Source organism: Mus musculus, chromosome 3 (assembly GCF_000001635.26).
Source record: "Mus musculus strain C57BL/6J chromosome 3, GRCm38.p6 C57BL/6J".
Lineage (NCBI taxonomy): Eukaryota > Metazoa > Chordata > Mammalia > Rodentia > Muridae > Mus > Mus musculus.
The window spans coordinates 85,747,249-85,771,512 of record NC_000069.6 but is presented as its reverse complement, the minus strand read 5'-3'; the positions used below and the strand labels follow the sequence as shown (position 1 = coordinate 85,771,512).

Below are 24,264 nucleotides of genomic sequence, written 5' to 3'. Positions count from 1 at the left end.
ACCATAATTATTTATTGACCACATGCCATGTGACCAGGCCTGGCCAGCCCCTGCTCAGATAGAATAGTAAAATTTGGCCTAGGGTTTCCTGCCTGTCATTCTGTTTGTGATTTAGGTTATTAGAGAAAGCCCATTTATGCTGAAATCAAGACAGATCGCTTATGGGGGTTCTGCGTGGAAATCCATCTGTTTCTGCTGTCACTTTAGAGACCATACCACACGTGTACCTTCAGCCTGGGATTATGCACAATCAACAGTGATGAACGTATGAACACTTTTAATTAGTCTTCATGCCCTCTGTCTAATGCAATCAGAAGCCCTGTACTGGAGTAGAGATTTATAATCAATCGTTCATCATCTTCTGAGTTAGAGGTAAACCCATTCGCTGTTAGCCTGCAACTTAAAATATCTGCTTTCCATAACCAGACAGACATCTACAAACCAAGTATATTTCGAGCGTGTAGACTTAAATCTCAAATTGCAGATTACTTTGATTAAGTGTAATTGTGAGAATTAAGGTGTCCCTGGCTTCCAGTCATCATGTTCTCCCAACTGACAGAATAGCATCAGAGAAAGCGCTCCAGGCAGGCACAGAGGCTCTGTGGGTTCTAGGCCCAGCTCTGCCAACCCCATTTTCCTCCTTGTGAAAGTGAAAAGAATATTGAGAGATTGTCGTGGGAGTCATCATCACTTGTATTGCCAGCTTGCTAGGTATTATAGATGTATTATAGGTGCAAAATGGTAAACCACTCCTGGGCCTCAGAGCAGCACAAAAGCCACAGTGTCTCATTTGTGCCCATGTTCCCATAAGAGGTGGTTAATGCTGAAAGGCATGTCTGCCCTTATCCAGTTCTTGCTGGGGAGGCTGGCTGAGACAATATTGGGGACATGAATCCATAAATATTTACAAGATATTGTAGCGTCATTGAATTGAGTTCAGATTCCTTCAGGAGCGCTGTGTAGGATCTATGTAGATCTGGCAGAATTCTGCAATTTAAATAAAATTGACAGTTTTTTAAATTTAGTGGACAAATACTTGTAGTTTTATCTGCTGCTAGAAACAGTTGCTCCCTTAACAGTGAACTTCTAGAAAATGCAAGAACACATTAATCCTCTGCTAATTAGTAGCATGGGTGGGTGCTGCTAGGATGCATCATTAGCTGCTGGGATATTGGTGCAGCTTTTGAGAGCCCAGAAGCCATTGTGTGTATACCTCTTGATCCAAAATTGTACTTCTGGCAGTTTCTTCTTTTAAACTGAAAATCAGAATCATGACTATGATTAGATATTTACTTAGAAGAATACTCTTTGCATGCTGATTTTTACCTGGAAGCAAACTATATATCTAGTCATTATCAGATTGGTTGACAGAGTGTATTTAATGTAATTATAATTGTGCCATTAAGATGGAATATAGTAATATGGTGTGGAGGAAGCACTCTCTATTGACCAGTTGTTGTTTTTTTTTTTCCTACTGATTAAAATCTTGCAATACCAGACACTTGTAGAAATGATACACAGAGAAGAAAAACTAATATAATTATGTAAAACACATATAATTTCACTTTCCAGAAGGAACCACTATTGACATTCTGGCTTGTATCTTACAGAATTTAGATTGTGTGCACTGTATATATGTGGGTTTTTTTTTGTGTGTGTATATCAGTGTGTATGTATATGCATGTTTGTAATTAGACACAAGATATATAGAGGTTAGCTTCTCATTTGTTTTATTCTTTTACCAGCCATAGATAGTTGGCCAGACCATACATTCTCATGAGCATAGAGACCTAGATTTTTTTTTTGTCATGTTAAAGATCTTAGGGCAAAGGCAGGTGTAGTGTCATGCTTTAATCCCAGGGCTTGGGAAGCAGAGGCACGCAGATTTCTGTAAATTTGAGACCAGCCTGGTCTATATAGTGAGTTCCAGGACAACCAGGGCTCCACAGTGAAACCCTGTTTTTAAAAATAAAATTATATCTAAGTGTAGAACAGGGCTGACACACAGGGATTGAATAAATATTTGTGAAACAGCTGAGTGTATCTGGACCATCATTTCAGGTCAGCTCTGTAACATCTTGGCTATTATGATGACTGGTTAGTGCTCAGCAGGGTGAAGGAGCCTTGTCTCCTCTTTTTTCTTTTCCTCTGCAACTGTAATGATCACTGCTAAAATAAATATTTTAAAATATTTATTTTAAATATGCTAAAATATTTTGTCACAAAATACTTGTCACATGATCATAGATTATTAATTATAATTCCAAGATACAATTATAATTAATTATTTTTAGGATTCACAGTAGCACTCTTGGCAAAGTTCTTTGGTTTGTTGTTGTTGTTTTTCCCCACTTTTAATAGCATTGCTAAATGCTACTTAATACTTAATACACTTGAGAGCATGGCTTTCTCTTTACCTGTTGGGGGGTTTTATTGGGGCAATCCTAGGTCCACATGGAAGGACCAATGCAGAGAGATCCCTTATACACTTCATTCAATTTTCTCAAATGGAAACAGTATGATGGGTTTTGAGAGTCCTTTAATGGTCTAGGTATCAATCCTATATAGTTCAGACCTGGCTATTTCCCAAGGCCCATGTGTCGAAGGCTTGGCTCAGCCCGTCTCTAGTGGTAGAGCCTCAGAGGTAGGGCCTAGTAGAAGGGGGTTAGGTCACTGTTGGACTGCCCTTGGAGAGACTGAGCCTCCTCTCCAGTCTCCTCTTTTGTGCCTGTTTCCTGGCTGCCAGGAGGTGAACTTCATCTCTTTACCCTGTGTTTCCAGATGTGAGGTACTGTCTTGGCAGGCTGTGCAGCATGACAAACCTTTCCTGTTTGCTAGTTGATTAGCTCTGGCGTTTTGTCATAGTGAAGGAAAGCTGACTCACAAAACAGGTTTTTTTTTCTTGCTCCATACTTTGTCTTTTTTTTTTTAATCTGATTTTCTCTTTGCCTGCCATTTCCTCCCCTTTCTCTTCCTCCCTTTCTTTCTTTCTTTCTTTCTTTCTTTCTTTCTTTCTTTCTTTCTTTCTTTCTTTCTTTCTTTCTTTCTTTCTTTTTGAGACAGGATCCTTCTGTAAAGTCCAGGCTGATCTTGAGTTTATTAAGTAGCCAATGATGACCACAAACTTGTTTTACTTCTGCCTTAACCTCCCAAGTGCTGAGATTTCAGGAATGTGCCACCACACCTGGCTGACTTTTTAGTCTTAACCTCCTATAACCTATTACAGAGCAAAGGTTTTGAACTGTGGTGAGGTTCAGTTCATCTATTTTATCTTTAGTGGGTCATGCTTTTGCTGTCAAGCCTAAGGTAAGGATCCTGCCTTGCTGGCATGGGCTTTTGACTTCGTAAGAGAATCTTTCATTTTGATCCTAATTCTATAGCTTTAGGTAACTATAGGAAATGGTTTGGAATATCCTTAGCTTAGTCAACAATTGTTATGTTTTCCATTCTCATATCTTGAGTTGGTGAATTGGAAAGAGCCTTTTTATTTCATGCTGTCAGAGAGTTTATAAAACATCCACTCGTGCTTCAGAACGGGGCATCTTCAGTCTAGGCCTCTGTCCTCCCTCTTCCTCAGTTTCCCTACTTGTAAAGTGTACGTCTCATTCTTACGGGGAAGGTGGTACTGGAGATGACAGTGGAAGTAATTGGGTAAAGAGCTTTACCTATGTCAGGAGCAGCACATCTTGAGCTTGTGTTTAATGGCTCCTATAGTAGCATAGGGACATGGTTATAGAGATGGCCTGGCTTTTCATCCTGATCCTTCACCTTCCTAGCTGGATTGGCACCATCTTCTTTCTTAATCCTTCCCTTTGATTGCTTCATTTGCACAGTAGGAAAAATGTCAGTTCCCACCTTATAAGATTGTTCCAAGAGGGCCTGATATCCTGTCACCTCGAATGCTTGTTGAGCACAGATTCATGGGCCTCCATTTCTACACTTACAGACCCAGAACCTGGAGAGATTGGCTCCCAGGGATATATGTCTCATCGAGACTATGCATATTATTCTTAGGAATGCTAATTAAAAGAGTGTGTGTGTGTGTGTGTGTGTGTGTGTGTGTTTGTGTGTACGGGGGGGGGGGCTGGGGGTCACAGCATGCCTGGGTTCTGGGGCACAAACACAGCTTGCTAAGCTTGTGCAGCAAGCTCCTTTACCAGCTGAGCCACCTCAGGGACCCAAGATATTTTTCAGTAGCACCCTTGGTCTTTCTAAGTCATACCTGTTTCTCCATGGCAGATGAAATTAGGTCCTTCTATAGTGATGAGATAGATACTCTGTTAAGATGAATACTTTCTCCTAAGAATGCTTGTGTTGTAAGAGTATCTAGTTTCTATAAAAAAAAAAAAATCAAGCTATAATGGTACTGTTTATGCGGCCAGTTCAGTAGCATGCCCTCTAGGGTCCAGAGACCATAGGGACAGTGGGGTCAGTAACAGACAGAGACATAGTTACTTTACCCAAAGGTCTCCAAATGCAAACGAAAATAATAAAAAGTCAATCTGTAGGCTAGATTCAGTACTCTGCCTGCCTATTTGTAGCATCTTTAAGAATGCTCAGGACAGACTCGAGAGGAAGACTGTATTTGTGAATCTCTCTGTGGCAATTTTCTTGTAAGCAGGCTTTTCTAGGCTAGTAATTTTTCTACCAGCCTGTCTATTAGAGATTATCTCCCAGTGTAAATACTATGAATTAAACTCTCAGGATGATCTCAAGCTATAAGGGGAGCAGTACATTTTTCCCTCCTGAGAAAATTCCATAACACTTCTCCCCTGAGCAATATGACAGAAAGACAGACGTTCCCTCCCTCGAAGGCTTCCTCTAGAGGAGACACATAGAGCCGGCTTCTCTATAATACAATGGCATGGCCGTTTTCTTAGCCCACTGGGGAATCCCTCGATCACTGCTGCCTTTCACTCCCTCTGGAAACACCTTGGCTTAGGAAGGCATACTGCCTGCAGAGTGATCTGTCTGGATGGTGATTTGCCATGAGCTCTCAGCACTGCAGTTTCCTCCTATTGCCGATCAGTGCGCAGTGTGGCAGTAATTACACGATTTCACCCCATAACTCACGAATGGAGCCAATGTGTGGGTGACAAGGGAGTTACTTACTTCCATGAAGTTGTGCTCTGTGGAAAGAACAGAGACAAGAGGCTATATGACACTGCAGCTGTCACACTGGGTATAGAAGAGACAACTGGAAATGATTGGGAAAGAGGCTTAGATATGGACAGGGACTCAGTGGCAGCCTGCAAGACTTTGGCTTCGATTTCCAGCACCACGATGACAAGCAAACAAACAGAACATAGGAAGATTTTACACTGAGCTTGGTTCTTACTGAGTGCTTCCCAGGCTCAGGCAACCCAAGTAGGGCATTATTGATTAGACCATTTATGAGTATAGCTTATGCAACAAAGAAAAATAACATCAGTCAATAGACCTGTGGTTAAGTGGTATCATTGGTGTTTGTGATAACATTGGAATATATATATATACATATATATATATATATATATATGTATATATATATGCTTTCATGATAATACATTTAAGCTACATATATGTGTATTTTTTAATGATTTTTTTGTACCTTAAATGACACAATTCATTATTCTACTGACCACTATCTATTGTAAGATTTCTGTAAAGGTTATGTCCCATAGAGTTGTATGCTAAAAAGTTGAACAGCTAACTAACAGTGGGGTGTCTATAAATATGTTAAGGAAATTTTCACTGAAATTTTGTTTTACTGTTTCAGTTTATACCATAGTTACATCTATAATGTAAGATTAATAGATTTAATATTTTAAATACTTAAATATGACTAATTATGCATTTAGTAAAATAGAAGCTTTATTTAATTTTATACCATATTATATCTATAGTATAAAAATGAATAGTTACTGTTTTAAATACTGAAATACAAGTAATTATACATTTAATAAAATTGAAAATGTAATGTTTTCTTTCCCCATGGAATATTTCTCATATAAATGATGCCTACTGTTTGAAATTGGGTGATATAGAATGGCTCATGTTTTTAGTTCAAGAGTTCTTAAAATACTCAATAGTCATAAAATGGAGACAGGAAACTGTTATTACTTTAAACATGAACTGGTAGCGTTATAAGATGTCTTAGTGGTGAGAGTGGAGCTTTATTAAGCAAGCCGTGGTCCCGGTACACAAGCATGGCCACCTCTGTTCTACCCAGCTCTGCTCTTTGCCTTCCTCTGACTCTGCATCAGAGACAGATCTGACTGATCAGGGCGTTCCTCCCCCACGCTCACCCCTGCCCCCACCTCAATCCAGGGCTTTATGAGCCTGGGTCCCTGGGTCTCTCTGGCTCAGGTTCCCTGCAGGCAGTGATGTTGCAATCAAAGTAGGCAAGACGATTGGGATAAACAACCATATAAGATTTTCTTCATACCATATTGACTTTGGCCGGAATCCACAAAAGAGACTCGGATGAAGAATATCCTCCCTGAAAGAGAATATCTGCTTTTGGATATCTCTTCACCCCTCAAGCATGCAGTGCGTTGGCTGCCCTTTGTGCCCAGCAGGCTATTAGATGGAGCTTAATGTCACCTTTTCTTGTCTCTAGATTCTTTTTCCATTAAAGCTCTTCTGATACAAACTGGTTTTAAGACTCTCTTACACTAACAATAAAAGACTAGATAATCCTTTATTACCTATGAATAGTAAATGCCCAGGAATATTTGTTGACTGAACGAGTACTTTGCCCGTCTCCACAGACTTGTGTTTGCTAATAACCCTGACGGAAGAGAGGCGCTGTCAGCTCTGTTAATAAAGCATGGAGTGCAGAGTAGTGATGCTAATGCTGGCATAATGTACTGAAATTGCCAGCCCGAGCCAGTAATTGGGCTTTAGCCACCACGCAGACATTTTTACAGCCCTTTATGCTTCCTCGTTTCCACCACGAGAGCTTGTTCTTTTGAGACTTGCATCTCTGTCATCACCATACAATAATAGTCATTAAGTTCCTCCATGCTGGGGACTGTCAGGTTTTATCCCTTTTAATGAGTGTGGACGTCCAAGTTGAGGGACTGACTTTTATTCCACATTGCTTTGTCCTGAAAGGAGTGATCTTGGAGTGCCCGTGATTTCGGCCCACTGTTTTCCCTCGTTCAGAGCACTAATTAGATCAATCACATATTTTTATTGGCAAGCTAAGGCTGCCTCTTTAAAACAAAAGTGAAGTCAGCCGGTCTTGATGCTGGGCAATACTAAAGAACAGGCTGTTTGTCAGTAGTTGGCATGAGTCAGTCTCTAGTTCGACTTGGTAAGTAGCCCCCTTTCACACAGTGACTGGCTATGTTCTTCCGTCTGCGGTGCCCTCTGTCATTTACTGAGTCCACGTCAGCACACGCCAGGCAGGCTTCACTTGAATGGACACTGGGCTGTAGGGGGCTTTGTTTTGATTTACTGTTAGGCTTCAGTGAAGTATTTTTAAATTAAGTAATTGCATAACACATTGGACAAAATGCACAGAAATCAAAATGGAAGGAAACTTAGTCCTCAGTGGATTGTGAGGTGAGAATGGTCCTCCCCTCTTTTGCTCCCAGCTTTAGGTGTTTGTAACTTCTCTTAGTTTCCCCTTCAAAATGGGTTTTGTTTGCTAGCTCTGTATTCTCACCTGGCCCTATCTCTCATGAGCACAAATGATTTTTTATCATATGTTCTCATTTTCTGCCTCTGTGCCTTTGGTATCAGTTAGGTTTCTGGTGCTGTGATAAACATGATGACCAACAGCAACTCGGGGAGTAAGGGCTTATTTGACTTATAGGATAAAGTCCACCAGTAGGGAAAGCCACAGTAGGAACCTGGAGGCAGGAGCTGAGCTATGATCATGGAGGAACACTGATTTTTGGCTTGCTCCTCCTGGCTTATTCAGTTGGTTTTCTGATACATTCCAAAACCACCTATTCAGAGATGGACGGCCCTGCCCACAGTGGGTTGAGCCCACCCATATCAGTCATCAATCAAGAAAATGACCTCCAGATTTGCCTATAGGCCAGTCTGATGGAGGCATTTATTAAATTGACTTCCCCTTTCCCAAATGTCCCTTGCTGTGTCCAATTGACAAAAACTAACCAGGACACCTCTCTCCCTTTCTTTTCCAATACTTATCTGTGTTTGGCTAATTTCTTTATTTCCTATTTGTCCTGTAATTTGTTTGCTCAGAGCTCTTTATGAGTTTGCAATTACCTGGTGATCTAGAGGTCAGTTCTCTGGCCCATGTTTACCCTGTCTGTCCATGGTACTTCCTGTACCTTTCAAGAGCAAATCCTATTGCAGATGAAGTTGTGTACTGCAACCTGCAGGATGGTGGAGCCTGGGCACCATAGTAAGGCTTTCTTGGGGTCTGATATCAGTTGAGCCCCTTTGCTTCCCATGGCTGTACTTGCCCCTCTATAGTGTGGGGATGACAGTCTTTCTGCTGGAGACCTGTGAGCCCTGAGTTGTGTATGTATCTGACACAAAGGAAGAACTTAGCAAAAGGATGGAACACTATGCTGGCTGCGTGCTCCTCTAATGAGTGTGTTAGTGGGGCTTAGTCTGTATGCTTAGGGAGGTGCCCATACTACAAGCCTTGCATGAGTTTATTCAAGACATTCTACAAGGGAAGAGTTGACAACAGCTCCACTTTGTACTGGAGAGTTTGAAAGACTTGTATTTTCTTGTCCTATTTTCCTGTTGTTTTCATAGAATTCCCCTATAAAAGCAACTTAAGGGGAAATAGTTTATTTCAGTTCACATTCCCAGGTTATGGTTAATCTCGCATTACAAGGGAAAGGCTTGAGGTTTTTCTGTAGGACTTGAGACGGCTGATTGTACTGCATCCATGGTCAAGAAGCAGAGATAGGGATGCTTGTGCTTGGCTCCCTCTGTAGCTTTTCAGTTAGCCCAGAACCCAGCCCATGAACTGGGTCTTCCCACCATTAAGATGTTCCTCCGACATCAAGTAATGTAATAAAGATAATCTCCTACAGGCATGCCAAAGGCCCATGTTCAAAGCCAATCTAGATTCTGTCAAATAGACAAACATTATTAATTCATGATACTCATAGGCAAATGAAATAGCCCAGCTAGAATTTGGAAATCCATTCCTAGAATCCATGATCTTATGTAGTAGCTATATGTCCAGATTCTTTTTGTATGGTAAAGTCCATGACAAATGAACTGTGTGTGCATGCACGTGTGTGTGTGTGTGTGTGTGTGCACGTGCATGCACACTCGCATGTGCATGTTTGTGTGTTTTTTGTTGTGTTTGTTGGTGGGATTCAAATACCATATTATACATGTGTAGCTCATAGATCTTAGGCTAGCGTGCAGAACAGTGAACATTAAGGGAAACTGTCTCAAAGTAGAAGGAAAAACATGATACCTAAGATCTATGAGCTACACATGTATAGCCTATGTAGTGAAATACTTCCAAAGTTGTAATCTTAGAGACTTCTGACATGCATGTAAACTTACCTTTCAAATAGTTTAGTCAGTTTATCCCATCTCTGTAGCACGAAGATTGCAGAGCACGTCTTGGCTTTTATTTATTGTTAATTGTTTTATAAATCTTTGCTTATGGAAGACAGGAGGCACAGTTTGAATTGCAACGAACAAAAAGTACCATGAGTAATAAGATATGGTACTCGTTGAGTATGGTATGGTTGATTTTTAGCAGCGATATGATAGGCCTTATAAAAAAGAGGTTTTGTGTTGTGCTTCATCTGTGAGCCTATTGGGGGCTGGGGAGAAGAATGTGGTGGTTCAAATGAGAGGTGTCTCAGGCATCTGAACACCTGGTTCCTAGTTGGTGATGCTACTGGGGGAGGCTATGGAACCTTTCAGAGCCGGAGTCTTCCTGCAGGAAGTCCATCCCTGAAGATGGGCTTTGGGAGATCAGTCTTACCCCACTTCTAATCCATTCTCTCTGCTTCATGTTTGTGGTGAAGATACGATCTTTCAGCATCTGACTCTAGCTTTCTGCTGTCATGCCTCTCCCTCCATTATAGATTCTTCCTCTGGAACCATGAGTCAAAATAAACTCTTCTTCCAGATGCTGCTTCTGGTCGTGGTATTTTATCACAGTAACAGAAAAGGAGCTAATACAGTGATCAAGATAGGAATGAAATTGGTATCAAGGCTTCTGCAAGGAACCTAACTGTATTAGTCAGGGTTCTCTAGAGTCACAGAACTTATGGATAGTCTCTATATAGTAAAGGAATTTATTGACGACTTACAGTCTGCAGCCCAATTCCCAACAATGGTTCAGTCGCAGCTGTGAATGGAAGTCCAAGGATCTAGCAGTTACTCAGTCTCACATAGCAAGCAGGCGAAGGAGCAAGAGCAATACTCCCTTCTTCCAATGTCCTTATATTGTCTCCAGCAGAAGGTGTAGCCCAGATTAAAGGTGTGTTCCACACCAGATTAAGGTGTGGAACACACCTTTAATCCCAGATGACCTTGAACTTGGAGATTTAATCTTCTGGAATCCATAGCCACTGTGCCTCAAGATCTCCATACCAAGATCCAGATCAGAAACTTCTATCTCCAAGCCTCCAGATAAGGGTCACTGGTGAGGCTTCCAATTCTGGATTGTAGTTCATTCCAAATATAGTCAAGTTGACAACCAGGAATAGCCACTACACTAACCATATATTTTTTTTTGAAGGCAGAAGACACACACACACACAAATTTGGTAGAAACAGGGATGGATTCCAAGACCTCACACATTTTAGGTGAGCATTCTATCCTGGATTTTACCCCAGGCCCTAGGCTGGCATTTTGAAGGTGAAAAAGACACGGAGAGCTTTAGTGATTTCGAAACAATGTGACAGTAAAGACTTAGTGATTTTAAAAACAGAAAACCAAGCACTTGCTCCACCCCTAAGTTTTCAAGGTTACTAAGTTTTCAACGCTGTCATGTTTCTCATTTACTTTAACACAGTCACATAACTGTCCCACTTCACTTACAGGGAACATGGCTAGCCAAATTTGGAGGTACAGCTCATGACCATGGGGGGGGGGGAAATCAATTCTTTCTTTGAATTCTTCAGGATTAAGATAAGAGATTCAGATTAAGCTCATTTGATAATCCAACTCTCTCATGATTTAAATCCTCTTTTCCCTATAAAGGGTGCCGTGAGTACCTTTAACAGATCATAGGACAAGAGTGTGAAACCATATCCAGAAGATGTCCCAACCAGTAAGAAGGACACATGCTCCACTATGTTCATAGCAGCCTTATTTATAATAGCCAGAAGCTGGAAAGAACCCAGATGCCCCTCAACAGAGGAATGGATACAGAAAATGTGGTACATTTACACAATGGAGTACTACTCGGCTATTAAAAAGTATGAATTTATGAAATTCCTAGGCAAATGGATGGACCTGGAGGGCATCATCCTGAGTGAGGTAACACAATCACAAAGGAACTCTCACAATATGTACTTACTGATAAGTGGATATTAGCCCAAAACTTAGGATACCCAAGATAGAAGATACAATTTGCTAAACGCATGAATCTCAAAAAGAATGAAGACCAAAGTGTGGACACTGTGCCCCTTCTTAGAATTGGGAACAAAACACTCATGGAAGGAGTTACAGAGACAAAGTTTGGAGCTGTGACGAAATGATGGACCATGTAGTGATTGCCATATCCAGGGATCCACCCCATAATCAGCTTCCAAACGCTGACACCATTGCATACACTAGCAAGATTTTATCGAAAGGACCCAGATATAGCTGTCTCTTGTGAGACTATGCCGGGCCCTAGCAAACACAGAAGTGGATGCTCATAGTCAGCTATTGGATGGATCACAGGGCTCCCAATGGAGGAGCTAGAGAAAGTACCCAAGGAGCTAAAGGGATCTGCAACCCTATAGGTGGAACAACAATATGAACTAAGCAGTATCCCGGAGCTCTTGACTCTAGCTGCATATGTATCAAAAGATGGCCTAGTCGGCCATCACTGGAAAGAGAGCCCCATTGGACACACAAACTTTATATGCCCCAGTACAGGGGAACGCCAGGGCCAAAAAAAAGTGGGAATGGGTGGGTAGGGAAGTGGGGGGGAGGGTATGGGGGACTTTTGGGATAGCATTGGAAATGTAATTGAGGAAAATACGTTAAAAAAAAAAGAGTGTGGAACCTGAAATGTGGCTGCCCCTCAGACAGAGGCATTGGTACCCCTTAGAATGGTCACTGCTTTCTCTTTGTAGGTTTTCTTTGTGGCATGGAGCTAGACATTAGAGACAGACTCAGCTTGATTTCTTTTCTCCTGCCTTGGAACAAGTTCTCTGAGCCACTCCCGTGGTACAGCCCTGCTCTGTAGACTCAGAAGGGTGGGGGCACTCACTAGGAAGGTCTGCACAGCGTGGGTTAATATATTTCTATATTAGTAGCATAGGATGAAAGGTAAATGCAATGACCCAGGTGTCCAGCATTTCTGTAGTATTGTGAAGATTTGAAGCTATACAAAGAACAGCCATTTCAAGGCTGGCAATGTGTTAAATTTATATCTTACCTTTATTACAAATCAATTGACTAAAATTATGGAGGCAAAATATTTCCTTACTGTGATTAGAGTGGATTATTTCTATTCAGAGCCAGGAGAGACTAGTGGGACTTGACTTCATAAATGGGGCATTGATTAGCTCTATTTTGTCTTCTGAAGAGTTGTCATCAAAACCAGCAGGCCTTTGGTTGCATTCTGTAGAAGTGGCAAGATAGCCACGGGTATAGCCCTTCGGTATTATCTAACTACACTTGCAGCCCTGGAACAGTTTGTTTTTGAAAGAAAAAAGCAAGTACCTGGCTTAGTTTATTATTCTTGTTCTTGATGTTGTTGCTATTTCTGCATTTATAAATTAGCCAAACTACTTTTTAGCTTAACCTGAAGGATAAATGCCTACTGAGTAGAAATATAAATATGCAGTGCTTTAGGTAACACAAAACTTGTGTTTCTTCCTGACATAGTTTGGTAGTCAGTTGGAACTGTAAAGGGCCGCTCATTGGAAAATAGCCATTGAGCACACTGAAGCAGACTTGGATTGTATTTGTCAGATTGCATTGCAGAGGCGGAGATTGCTCCATGTTTGAAGGCTTGTACCATTTAAAATATTTAAAACCCTTCCTTTCCTATCTAGAAACCTCAAATGTATTGTTTCTTAGATGATTGATGGGAGCTGTGCTTGCTACATTACCATCTTGGGTGCAGACTCCGAGGTGGATATCTGTAGTTAGGATCTGTGCTCTGAACTATTTCTGGCCCAGGCAGAGGCATTTATTACCAACCATAAAATCTCAAGACCTGGCTTGGCCATTCAGAAAGCTGTGATGATGGATAATAAACGATTATCATGCTTTCTTAATCATGGGTATGGCTGCCCTCAGGTATTCAATAGAGAGCAGTTTCTGGGAAAGGGCTGTCAGTAGCAGGGCTGCTCCCAGCTGAGAGAATAAATCTCTCAGTCCCAAGAAGACAGGACCATCTTACACATCACAGCAATTACCCAATCCCAGTGATCACCCAGTACAAGGGGAGGGAAGGCCATTCCTTGAGTGTGTACCAACACATTTCCCATTGCCCCGTGTGGGTGTTTCTCCTATCCCTCTCAGCTAGGTGTCAACACACGAACTAACCACTGGGACTTAGGAGCTGCTTTTGGTGAAGCCATTCAAAGCTTTCTCTCTTGGTCACAGCTACAGACTGATTCTCCCCTGCTATCCTCTAGGTACTGACCCGGTATCCTGCCTGCGATCTGACTTCTTTAAGCTTTGGTTGTTCCTTCTATAAAATGGGCAAGGCAGTCAGTCCCCATCTCACTGGGTGGCTGTAAAGACAAACTGACAGTGTAGGGCGGTGTCTGGTATCCAGCACTGCTCTGTGAATGGCAGCCTTTCTCCCTGGTGGCCATTGCTACCATTTGCTGGAGCAAACATTTCCCTAGTGTCTTAGTAACTGTTATTGTTCTATCGCTGGGAAGCATCTCCATGACCAAGGCATGGAATCAACTTGTGAGTGATCCAAGAGAAGCCCCCACCTGCCAGAAGGCCTGAATCCAGTTTTGAAAGAGCTGTACCACGCAGGGCCAGCTTTGCTATAGGGAGACATAGTTAAAATAAGAGGTGGAGAGAGGAAAGATGTCAGTGATGTTAGTAGGCAGGCTTAAGGACCTGCTGTGCAATAGGCACTTAAATTCAGCACAATGTTGCCCAGCTTGGCAAACACACGCATATTGGCTGAAATTATAATGGGCAATATTCTGTTTTGAATTTTACCCTCCCCCTTTGTCTGTCTCTGTTTGTGAGTATGTGTGTGTGTGTGTATATATATATATATATATATATATATATATATATATATACACATGTGTATGTGTACACACACACACACACACACACACACACACACACACACACTTGTGTAGGAGTCAGAGGTCGCCATGTCTGATGTCCTTCTATGTTGCTCTTCATCTTACTGTTTAAGACAAAATCTTTCATTGAATATGGAGTTCATACCTTTAAGTAGGCTGTTTGGCCAATGAGCCCCTGGGGTCCACCTTTATGTGCCTTCCCAGCACAGAGGTTACAGGCTCACTCGAGCTACTGCGTCTAGCTTTTACCTGGTGCTGGGGATCTGAGATCAAGTTCCCATGCCTGTGCAGCACACACTCTATCCACTGGACCATCTCTCAAGTCCTCCTGCTTGAACATTTAATAACAACGTGTTCTTTGAACTATACATGGGACAGGTATGTATGTAATGGTCTTCTCTAGTCCAAACAGGTGGAATTAGATTTTAGGGTGTCAGTTAAATGTGCCCGGTTAACTTCTGATAAGTCTGCAACCATTTTCTGTGCGTGTTGTCATTGGGCCAAGTAGAGGATAATCTTATATTCTTATTCATATAGTTAGTACCTGTAACTAGTTTGAACAGTTTTGCTTTTTGTTTTAAACTTTCATTATATTGTTATCCTATTTAATGACTCTGAAAAGATTCTTTTTCCAGGGAGCCAGAGTAGAAATGTTTTGAATCGCATTTTTGGGATAGCAGGCTCTGCTTTCTGGTTCTCTCCACAATTGTATAAACTAGATTGAAGCGAGGCATCACAGGGGGATCTGTTCAGAAGCTTACTTGTTTCAGGCCCCCAGAGGCACTGGCTCTTTCATCTCCAGTGGAGCGCCTCTGATCGTTTATTCTGCAAGGTGTTTGTGTGTCCCTGTGATAGATGTTTCACTGACCCTAGTAAATGGAAGAAAATTTCCCCCAGCCTTTAAATATATTGCTTTCCTCGTCCTTTCCAAAACATACTCTCCTTGGGTAAGAACATTTTAGAGACATTTGGCACCAAACCAGCAGGATTGTGGCCTTTAACGGAATGTGAAGTTCTGAGAAGGGGTTTGATTGGTAAGGACCCATTTTCATTTCCTTTTCCTTGACTGCATCCCTCAAATCTGATAACAAAAACGACCCCTTTCTTTCTCCTGTCCTTTCATTTCTTTTTCCTGAAACAAGAGTATCAGATTTCACTGAATTTTGTACAGCAGCATCTGTTGTCACTTTCCTTTCTTGCCTTGAAGGGAAGAAAAAGTTCCTAGGTGTACAGAGTGAATTAAATTATGAAGAATATAGCCTGTGAGTTAAACAAGACCAACCAAGGCCTGGGAACAGATTTGGAAGGATTGCCATATTGTTGTAGAGTCTAATCCATGCTTCAGAAAATGTTAGTCGTGTTGACAGACCACTGATTTGACTAATTACTCCATAGGCTGGATGGCTGATTCAATTGCTCAAGTCACCTAGTAATTTTGATCAAATCAACGAGTAATTACGTTTTTTTTTTTTTTTGCAGGCAATAAATATAGAATACTGATTATATTAGATGAAGGGTGTTGCGTGATGGGATCCTGTGAACTATTTCATCCAGCACTCCTCTGCTGTCCTCTTAAGGATGAAACTCTCAATAGATAATAGAAGATGTTGGGCCAATTTTTGAAGACAATCTCTCTCTTCTTTCAGTAAACACTATATTTATACACAATGTTCTGTGGTAGTAACAAAATACTCAGACTTTAAAAGTCTTTAGATATGATCAGTTTGGTTTTGGAAGCCCAAACAACCAAACATGGCCAGATTTAAAATGAAAATTCTCTTTTTAACTCTTAAATAAAGAAGCCATAGATTAGCTGGAATTTATGGCTGCTAATTTCCCTTCTTATTCATTAGATGAATACTAGTACTTGAAACCCAGAGACTTATATTGTTTGTTTCTGCTCTGTAATTATCCTTTCCTTTCCTTTTGAAAAAAATGTTTCAATAGAGCATCCTGTTTATTATGAATTTCTAATTGGCAGTGGTTTTAATACTATATTTGTGGGAATAGGTTTAAAATATTTTAGAAACAGAGACATGTTTACATAGTGGCAAAATCTGTCTTTTAATTTTATCTGATCTGTCTGTTGGATGGCTTGCCAGCTTTAGAGTCCTTGAATATGAAAACAGAAACTACGTGTATATCATGTACATGGAACTTGGTGCACATTGTGTGTACAGAATTCCTGTTGGTGAAGCTTCTCCAGGGTAGCTGCGGGGAAAATGTGTTGTGAAGCCCATTGTGTATGTCCTTGGCTCCATGAGGTCTCCCACTCAAAAAGCAAGGAGCAAAACAAACCCCAGAAATTGACAAAGTCCAGTGGACAGTGAATTCTGGGGTTCAGGCCATTTTGAACATATTCTTGAGGGACTAGATAAGTGTCCACCAGCTGGGTGCAGTTTCTTTTTTTTTTTTCTTTTTTTTTAATTAGGTATTTTTCTCGTTTACATTTTCAATGCTATCCCAAAGGTCCCCCATACCCACCCCCCCCCCAATCCCCTACCCACCCACTCCCCCTTTTTGGCCCTGGTGTTCCCCTGTACTGGGGCATATAAAGTTTGCAAGTCCGATGGGCCTCTCTTTGCAGTGATGGCCGACTAGGCCATCTTTTGATACATATGCAGCTAAAGACAAGAGCTCCCGGGTACTGGTTAGTTCATATTGTTGTTCCACCTATAGGGTTGCAGATCCCTTTAGCTCCTTGGGTACTTTCTCTAGCTCCTCCATTGGGGGCCGTGTGACCCATCCAATAGCTGACTGTGATCATCCACTTCTGTGTTTGCTAGGCCCTGGCATAGTCTCACAAGAGAGAGCTATATCTGGGTTCTTTCAGCAAAATCTTGCTAGTGTATGCAATGGTGTCAGCATTTGGAAACTGATTGTGGGATGGATCCCTGCATATGGCAATCACTAGATGGTCCATCCTTTCGTCATAGCCACCTCTCCGTGGTGAAAATAATTCTCACACTCAATGACATGTATTCCTTTTGTACATCCTGAATCACATACCAACTGCTATGTTGGGTTCTCAACTATTTATCCACCTTAAGGAGAAGTATGCTGGCTTCTTTAAAGTACCTTGCTAAGGGAATGTCGGTCAAAATTTTGAATACTTTTTATGCCTTGCCTTATGTACTGTTATAACATAGTCCCTAGAGAAGTTTCAGATATACATTCTAGTAGCATAGGGTCTGATCATCAATTTTTGAAGATTCTCCAGGGCAGATAAACAATAGAGCGAATTATCACACATGTATAGAATAATATAGAAAATTGTTTTTGCAAAAGAAAAAAAAGTACCTGGTTTCCTTTTTGCTTCCATATTCCTTTCACAATGCCTTTGATTTATTTGTGTTATTTGTTTGTTTGTTTAATGTGATACCAGGGGTCAAACCTAGAGCTTACTTGTGCTAGACCAGAGCCCTATGTGTGAGCTGCATTCCAGGCCTCCTTTGCATTTGAAAGTTGAGTCTAAAGTGCAGATCACTTTGTAGTGGAAATAGGAACCAGTGCCGGTTCCTAGACTCTGTTTTTACCTGAAGCGCCGACTCCAGGAGAGGTAAGACACCAGTGTGAAATGTGTCTGAAGCACGACTTAATTTAGAACAGTCTTTGATTTGTCTTTTCTTGTTCCTCCCTCCTAATAAAGACATGGCAGTACTTATATTAATGTAGTGAAGTTTAATTAAAGAAATATAGACAGCCTGGAACCATCTCAACTCTGCCAGTTACTGCAAAGGCAAGAATGCACAAACTGAGGCAGATGTAGCCTAGCTGCCTCTTCCAGTTGCTTTGGGCCATTCTCCTTAGGAGGCCAGCCTTTTTACAGGTTTGCTTGGCAGGTAGTAGCAGCAGCCAGCCAGCCAACCTTACTGTGACAGAGGGACTAGCTATTATTTCTTGCAGAAGTAGGAAGCCTAAATTCTGGACCCCGCAGCAGATCTTGGAGCCTTTGTTACTGCTCAGAGTAGATCACACAAGAGCTTTTCTGTTGTCAGGTCCCTGAAAGGCCAGTGACTGATGGCTAATCCTCACCTCTGTGTGCAGAGCTAGAAGTACACATGCATTCGAGCATCTAACCGGCACACAGTTTGTGTGCCTCACTCTGGCATAGCACCACACCATGAAAGAGGGGGTGGGGTGACCAATCTCGTGCCAAATTCCACCTTAGAAATGAAGACGGTGGCAAAAAGAAGCCAACCTTCAAAGCAGCCAGCTCTGCTCTTAACGACTTAATGTTTTGAAAAGAGAATGTTTTAAGAAACAGGCAGGGTCTGGAGAGATGGCCCAGTGATTAAGTGAGAACACTGGCTGCTTTTTCAGAGCATCCGGCTTGGTTCTCAATACCCACGTGGCAGCTCACAACTCCCTTTAACTTTAGTTCCAGGGGATTCTATGCTCTCTTCTGGCATCTGTGGGTGCTAGGCATGTGGAACACAGACCCATGTGCAGGTAAAAACACCATACACATAAGAGAAAAGAATTATATTTATAGGTAATGATATTTGGCTTTTATCCAGTCTTTAGTCTTTAAAAAAAAAAAAGCCAGATTTTATAGAAGTTTTACAAAAACCGTTAAGAAAGTCCAAACTAGGAGAGTTGGGAAGGTAGTGTTAGAAATTTTGCAGTGTGACCGTGGGAAGCAGTAGTGCAGGACTCTGTCTGTGTTGGGAGCAATCTTTGTAGCGAGCTATGTTTGCATTGACTCACTCTGACAGCCCCCCTCTAGTCTCATTATGCAGTCCAACCTGCTCTTGAACTCACGCTCCTCTTGCCTTCTAAGTGATGGGAATATAGACATGTGTCACTGCACCTAGCCTTACTGTCGTTTCTCTTAAAAAGAGGTTCTTGACAAATTTACTGAGAGTCTTTGGAAGTCATCTTGAGGGGCCTCGGGACTGTATTTGGAGATCCACTGATCTCGTTGACAGAAAGCTTGATAAAGTATCAGCTTCATGATTGCTAGAGTTATGAATGCCACAGACTGAAAACAAGATGCGTAAAGTTAATCCTGTTGGTGTTATTTCACAGCAATGTTAAACAAGCCTTAAGGCCAGTGGTCTGTAAAAATGAGATTGCTACTCTTCTGAACCCTTTCCCCTTCCCCCTTTCCCAGCATGTGGGTTTGGTCCATATTTATTGCACTGGACTTTAAGTGCCTCACTACTGTAGATGTGCAGCCAGCCCTTTCTCTCTTAGCAAGACCACACCCACAGATTCAACTAACTACAGATGGGAAATATTCCAGAATAAGAATGTTGCATCTGTGATGAACACATACAGACTTTTCTCTTGTGTTTAGTCCCTTGACAATACAGCATAGCAACTGTTTCACATAGCTTTTAAGTCATAAGTACTCTAGAGATGATCTTCTGGGTGGTAGATCTATAGATCTTGGCATTACAGAGGTCCTGGAACCAATGCCCTAAGCATGCTGAGGGACCACACAAGTGGGCTTTGCTGTATAGATGTTTGTTTCAAATGTCTTCTGAGCTTTTCATGGGAGCAAACAAATTGTATTAAGCTACTCATTCTTCCAGCAAACTGGTGTCATTGTGCAGATACTTTGATTTTCTCCAAGGACTCAGAAGACACTGAAGAATGACAGCTATTATTGCTGTACTTCAGTTGGACTTAGGAGCTTTTCCTTTTATTTAAGATATTCTCTTTTTTTATTAAATTATTTTATTTATTTACACTATCCCTCTTCCTGGTCCCACCCCCACCCTCCTGCCCCAGCCTCTGGGAGAGTGCTCTCCCACCTGGGCACACCCCCACCTCACCAGCAGCCCTGTGGAAACTTGATGCCCCAGATGATATTTTCTAGTTCCATCCATTTGCCTGCAAAATTCATGATGTTCTCATTTTTAATAGCCGAACAGTATTTCATTGTATAAATGAATCACATTTTTTTTGTGTCCATTCTTCAGTTGAGGAACATCTGGGTTCTTTCCAGCTTCTGGCTATTACAAATAATGCTGCTATGAACATAATAGAACATGTGTCCTTGTGATATGGTGGAGCATCTTTTGGGTATATGCCCAGGAGTGGTGTACTGGGTCTTCAGGTAGAACTATTTCCAAATTTCTGAGGAACCACCAGATTATTTTCCAACACACACACACACTAATTAATTAGTTATCCGACATCAGCTGAGTGGTAGTTCTTTTTCACATTGTTGTGATAGAATACTGGCAAAAACAACTTGAGGGGAAGGGTTTATTTTAGCTCTTTATTCAGGGAATACAGCTCATCCCGTCAGGAGAGACTGCAGCCGAGAGGCTCCTGACTGCGGGGGAAGAAGCATGAGCTGACTGGCTACTTGGAAGGAACATGGATCACAGGGCCCCTAATGGAGGAGCTAGAGAAAGCACCCAAGGAGCTAAAGGGAACTGCAACCCTATAGGTGGAACAACATTATGAACTAACCAGTACCCGAGAGCTCTTGTCTTTAGCTGCATATGTATCAGAAGATGGCCTAGTCGGCCATCACTGCAAAGAGAGGCCCATTGGACTTGCAAACTTTATATGCCCCAGTACAGGGGAACGCCAGGGCCAAAAAGTGGGAATGGGTGGGTAGGGGAGTGGGGGGTAGGGTATGGGGGACTTTTGGGATAGCATGGGAAATGTAAATGAGGAAAATACCTAATAAAAAAGAAAAAAGAAAAAAGGAACGAAAAAAAAAAAAAAAGAAGGAACAGACAGTGGGGAAGAGAGCTTGGGCTGGAAGCTGAGCCAGGTTAGAACATGGGATCTATGCACCATTACCCAGTGACCCTCTGCTCTTCTTCCATCTAAGTCTCAGTACTTAAAGATTCTACAGAGTTCCAAAACAGTGCCACCCATTGCAGAGGACCAACTGTTCAAACACTTGAGTCTGTGGAAGACATTTTACATTCAGCCATACCATTTGGCCCCTGACCTCCATAGGCTTATGGCCATCTCATAATGTAAAGAACATTCTGACTAACTTTAAAAGTCCCCATAGTTTTACAACTCTAGCACTGTTCAAAGTCTCCTCCATAACTCAAGGTAATGTTTTAACTCTGAGCCCCTGTAAAATCAAAGACAAAGTTCTACACTTCCAGTTTTCAATGGCACCAAGTCAATATTCTGAATCTAGATGGGGTTATAACAAGGAAAAGAACAGATCAAAGAAAATCAAAACCTACCAGAGCAAGCACCAACCATGCAGCTTCAAGTCTGACACCTAGAGCTCCCACAGGCTTGGGTGGCCCTGCTCCTCCAGCCCTGGTTTCTGTAGCAAATGTAGACTCCTCCTTGGGTCAGTTTGACTGGGAATCTCCAGCTTGTTCCAGTGGGTGTGCTGCTTTCTTAGCACCTAAGACATCTGGGCTTCAATTTCCTACCATTGCACACACTCCTAGGTGCTTCACGAAGGGAATCCTACTGAGCTAGACATTGTCTAGCTTCAACAGCTTGGTGTAAGCCTTCACACTATAAAGCTTATGTTCTAGGTTTTTGCAAAGTGGCACAGCAGGGACGCTGCTGCCACATCCAGCTTGTGATGTAGCCTGGCCACTCTCCTCCACAGCTCCAGTGGCCTTTGAGCCCTGAGCCGGGGAGGACATTGCTCTGGCAGTCTAACACACGGCTGTGCTGCTGCTCTGCTTTCTCAGGCACTATCTATTTTCTCCTTTCAAGAGAATTTATATTTTTATAGACTAGATGGATGGAGTCCTGTCCTCCAGAGACCTTTCCCATCTTCCCAATAGACAGTGGGAGGTTTCTCTTTAATTGCACTCAGTCTCTTAACAATGACACCCACTTTGTCTGCATCCTTAAACTTCTCACACTTCTTCCCTTGCCAAGCTGCACATTTTCCACATATTGCTTCTCCATGTTCTGCTTTCATTCATGTAAATATGATTAAGAACAATGAATGGTAACTTGAATGCTATGCTGCATTGAAATTTGCTCCACCAAGCAAGAGCGCTTGGACCCCTCTAAAAGGGCACAAGCACGGGCTTCATTGTGTATGTGTATTGGCTCTGTGGTCTTCTGAACTCCCTGCAGAGTGGCCCAGTAAGCTCCGCCTCCAGCATTCTTGGACTTCTGTCACCTGAAGCCCCAAACTCCTCCCCCTTCCCCTAAGAGTGCTTCTGATATTCTACAAACCACATGGCTAGGTTTTTCCACAACCAAAACCTATCCAGTGATTCTAATTTTCTGCATTAGTTACTTTTCTCATTTCGCTGACAGAATACCTGAAAGAAATAACTTCAAAGAAAGATTATTCCGGCTCGCAGTCCTGGAGATTTAGTCTATCACGGCAGGAATGGTGGGGGGCCTGGGGTGGGAGGCAGCTTGTTCCTTTGCAGTGCTGGTCAGGATGCAGGGTGTTGGGCCAGGACTGGGGATGGGCTGCAACTAGCAGTTTTGCTTCTCAGCAGCCCACTTCTGGAAGTTCACCCCAACTCTAAAGGCTCCCAACCTTTCTAAGTTGCATGTCTTCTGGAGTGCAGATATGTGAGCCTGTGGGGTATTTCACACTCAAAGCATATTATTAGTTCACATATGCAGTACCTGATTTAAAAAGTGGAAAGAGCATATAGTGAAATAAGTATCCCTCTCATTGCAGTTCCCTCACCACCGAGTGCCCCACAGCCTGTGCCTTCATACAGACCATTTCAGATTTATAGGTATGTGGAAGAATGCTCTACTTTTCCCCCTTAAGTATGGCATGCTATCTTTGGTATTTTATATATATCCTAGCATTCTTTCCATATGTATATATTATAAAATAAATATATACATAACATATATATGTGTGTGTGTGTGTATATATATATATATATATATATAGTATTTAAGAACCACTTCTTTTTAAAATTGTGACTTAGTATTCATTATATGGACATATTATAATTTATTTAACCAGACTGTGTTGAGGAATATACAAGGTCTTCCCAATTGCTTGCTATTTAAATAGTGCTATACTGTATGTCACTTGAGGTAGAGAGATAATAGTGATTAAAATAATGTGTCTGAGGTCTGACTTGACAGTCTCAGGCTCCGTGTCTGAGGCCTGAATTAGACAATTTCCCTCTCTGTTTGTATGGGTGTTTGTTATCAGAAGTCACAAACCACACAACTATCACTAAAGCTATAGCTCTAGGATCTGAACTACTAGGCTCTTTTGTATTCTATATAATTTTTACAATGAATAAATCTTAAAAGTGGCTTTTAAACTTTTTTGGAAGGAGAATAGTTGATATACCTGGTGCTTTAAATGGCTTTAATAGTTCCAAACCAAATTTCAGGTATAAATTTGCATATTAATTTTGATTTTTTTTTTTTTTTTTTTGCTTTTGCTTCTGCTTTGCATTCAGCTGTAGGGAACATGGATGTGACCTAGTTGGAAGGAAGCCTGTTTTTGTGAAATTAATGTGTAAAAACATGGTGGGATTATTCCTTGGTATATTAACCGTGCTCTGCAATCTTGTTAACTGTTTTGAAGCTTGCATTTATCCCAGCTTGAAGCCATCTGGAATGTGTGCATTGGGAGAGTTTGCTTCGTGCATATTCTGTGAATTAACCAAGGTGGCGGAATGAACAGTTACTTCCTTACTGAAATCATGGGTCAGAGTCAGACTGTGGCAAATTGAGGCAAGCACAGGAACACCAGAGGCCTGGTCTTTTTCTCTGGTCTAGCATTGCCATTCAATACTGTGAGAGAGGTGGGGCGTAGGGATGGAGTGGGGTGGGCTGGATTACAGCATGGGAGGATGTCAATTTAGTAAGATTTTGTTTGGCTCTAAGAAGAGGTTGTTTGAGGAAGTTGGGTACAAAATGAGCCCCCTCGGCTATTAGTTGTAATTGAGGCCAACAAGTTCACCTCTCTTC

General features: G+C 41.7%; 1 protein-coding gene across 2 annotated transcripts in view; it reads left to right on the top strand.

Moving 5' to 3' along the window:
- Fam160a1 (family with sequence similarity 160, member A1) overlaps positions 1–24,264 on the top strand; it is a 125,240-nt gene that overhangs the window by 13,790 nt on the left and 87,186 nt on the right. The window contains exon 2 of one of the 2 annotated variants that reach the window (XM_011240082.2): positions 23,000–23,060. The exons of the other annotated variant lie outside the window; for it this stretch is intronic. The gene's annotated coding sequence lies outside the window, so the exon portion shown is untranslated. The remainder of the gene's footprint in view (positions 1–22,999; positions 23,061–24,264) is intronic. 2 annotated transcript variants of the gene reach the window in all.